This window comes from Crocuta crocuta, unplaced genomic scaffold, assembly GCF_008692635.1.
Source record: "Crocuta crocuta isolate KB4526 unplaced genomic scaffold, BGI_CrCroc_1.0 scaffold83, whole genome shotgun sequence".
NCBI classification, from domain to species: Eukaryota; Metazoa; Chordata; class Mammalia; order Carnivora; family Hyaenidae; genus Crocuta; species Crocuta crocuta.
The window spans coordinates 3369141-3372422 of NW_027529638.1; the positions used below are offsets into that span (position 1 = coordinate 3369141).

The 3282-nt window shown below is 35.9% G+C and overlaps 1 protein-coding gene across 1 annotated transcript in view; it reads right to left on the minus strand.

Annotated features, from left to right (window-relative positions):
* HPGDS (hematopoietic prostaglandin D synthase) overlaps positions 1 to 3282 on the minus strand; it is a 26222-nt gene that overhangs the window by 10712 nt on the left and 12228 nt on the right. The gene's annotated exons all lie outside the window — the stretch shown is intronic.

Consider the following 3282-nt stretch of genomic DNA (forward strand, 5'->3'; position numbering starts at 1 on the left):
AAGAGTGAATATCAAAAAAGAAAGAAGATAAAAAAAAAAAAAAAAAAAAAAAAAAAAAAAAAAAAAACAACTTCTGTAACAAAATCAGTAAGAATATTTCCATTTTTATTGATAATTATAGAAACAAATCATGATTTGAAAGTTAAGGGATTTTTGAATATGTGTTCTGAAAGGGACAGTAGGTACCTTCTAGTGGTATCTTTATAAGTTTTATATTTTTATTTAAAAAAAATTTAATGTTTACTTTTGAAAGAGAGAGACAGAGTGTGAATGGGGGAGGGGCAGAGAGAGAGGGAGACACAGAATCTGAAATCGGCTCCTGCCTCGAGCTGACAGCACAGAGCCCACCCAACGCAGGGCTCGAGCCCACACACAGTGAGATCATGACCTGACTGAAGTTGGATGCTTTAACTGACTGAGCCACCCAGACTCCCCTTCTTTATAAGATTTTTTTTTTTAAAGTTGTTAGAAGACCTGCTACAGAGTTAGTGGCAGCAGCAGGTCAAAAACCCAGTTTTACGGGGGCACTGCATGTTAACCTGTGTATTACCTCATATGCTTACATACACTTGTTACTTACCTTTTCAAAAACCTTTCTTTTAAAGATTCATTAGTTTTTGTGGCCTTCATGAGCAATAGCATGAATTATTCTTTAAAGCCATAGTCTAAGGAAATGGAGAGTTTGATTTACATACTGAGTTATGGTAAGAGATTTAGCCGGATTTTGATTTTGATGAGGGACTATGTGACGTATATAGGAAGGCAGTAAGCAATTTGTACAACTATTAGGGCAGACTCATAGCAGATGTATTAGTATTTTATCCATAGATCTTACTTTGTTTTCTTATCTAAATCTATTATATTTTTGTCAGAAAGGAATATATGTTTTTACAGAAAAATTCTAAGTTGAGGATAAATAACAATAACTCTACCATGTAATTATAATCATTTGAGTATTTTAATTGCTTACTCATATGTATTTAAAAACATCATAATGTATTCATAAACCACTTTTTTATTTGATAACATCTTTTTGAAGTCTTTCCAAATCAGTGAAACATCACCTTTAAAAAATTTTTTTTAATGTTTATTTATTTTTGAGAGAGAGACAGAGCACAGTGCCACCCAGGCGCCCTGAAGCATCACTTTTTAATGGCTGCATTATATTTTGTCATATGTATTGATCACAATTTTCCCAACCAGCCCCTTATTTGGGGAAATATCATTGTTCTGGAAAGAAAGAAAAGAATAAAGTGCTACTCACAATCCCATTACCCTAATGCAACTAGAATCAACTTAGAATCAACCTTCAATGTCTTCCATATGCACATTAAATAAATACAAGATGAACTACAGTTCACATCAGGAATAAAAACATCTTTGAGTACTTACCCAAGCAGTGTGCCAACTACTATTCTAGGTGCCTGAGATACTGCAGTGAGCAAAACAAAGTCTCATATAAAGCTGACACAAATCGCGATGCCTTATTCAGAGCAAAGTATGTGATTAGGAATTAGCATGCCTAATATTTTGAACGATGCCCCCTTTATGCTAGGCAGTGTACTAAATATTTAATGCACCCATGAGATCTTCTAGTATTTACAACCTTATGAAGTAGGTATTATTTCATAAATGAGGAGATGAGGGGAAGAGAGATTGTGGAGAGTCCAAGTCACATACATGGTAGAGGCTCAAATTGAGTTCAGTTCGAACCTTTGCTCAGCTGTTTTGCTAGTTCTAAGAGCTATGTTTTGTGAAGTTCATTAAAAATCAGAGCAAACCCAGAGAATAGTATCCAAGTTAGAGAAGGGTCTGAAATCCACTTTTTTATAAGGATTGGCCGAAAAACTTGGCACTCTTCACTGGGGAGAACAAAACAAACCAAGCGTAACCTAATGGCCATTTCATATATGGCACAGCGATCAAATGGATGAAAAATTTTACTTATTCTATCTCTAAAATGCAGAACTAGAACTAAAAAGTAATTTTAAAAGGGCAGATATTAATTCAAAATGAAGAATTAATTTTTTAGCATTGGAACTATTGATGATGGAATGTGTTTTCCTGCGAGATGGTAAGCTTTTGGCTACTGGCAGCATTTGAGCCACGCTCGGGATAATTGCCAACAGTGGGAATAAAGAAATTTAAGATGACAAATGCCAACGCCTTCCTTTGGTTCCAGAAGAAAATTAACCCCGGGGTTGTTGAAGCATCTGTCAAAAAGCTTTAAGGAATTTAGTGATGCTGAGAATAGGGCTGCGTGATACGGCTCTCAGAGTAAGCACTGTGATCTTGCTAAAATGTCTTTGGATAGTATCTCGACTTAGGCTCAGAGTGGTGGTCTCCTTGTACTCTGTGATCTTCTTATCCCTGGAACATTCTGTTTCCCCACAGGCACCACACATTAATCGGTGGACATAGTCTAACAGTAGCTTATCCTTCTTGGGTGGTGAGGAAATCCAAACCAGGGGATATAAATGGAACCCTCCAGGAAGAGAAGAGAGTTGTCCCTTGGAGCTACCCTGCAGATCTCATACAGTCCATGGGGAACAGCGTGTAAATCAAGAAGTGGAGTTGGGGCTAGCAAGTTTGGACTGAAATTCACAGTGATGATCAGAGAAACAATCGAGAAAGTAGTTCTAAAAGTTGATATCTCTATAGAGGGACAGATGTATGAGTTAGCTGGGACTCAGTACTGAACTCGGCCAGTGACCTTTGTCTTCACTCAGACTATTATCATTGAACTGACTACACAGCAATGTCTTTTTCTCTATGATCTTAAAGATACTAGGTTTCTTCAAATAATTGGATGTGAAAGAAGGAATAATCTGCTCTCCATGGATTAAAATGATAAGTCCAAGACCAATGTATGAAAGCCACAAGGAGATAGATTCTTATTTTGTGTAAGGAAGAGTCTTTTAAAAGTTTTCCTCCTTTCTGTTTTCTGTTCTCTCTTCACAGACTTTCACTGAGAGAGACATTAGATATCCTAAACGTATTTAATCTCATTTTTTCTAATCTTTTTTCTCTATTTTTTACTTCTTTTTCCTATTGTACTTTCTGGAGGAGTTCTTTTTTTTTTTTTATCATTTTTTCAGTTTGATTAGTCTGTATCAAAATTTTAATTTAAAAACTTTTTGTCTCTGAACATTCCTTTTTATGGCATATTTGTTCAGAATGTATAGAAAATGTTCTCTTTGAGGATTTTCTATTTTTGAAAAATTTTTCTTGCTATATCATCCTGAAGCCCTCAGTTCCTTCCCTCCCCACCCCCCCACCCCT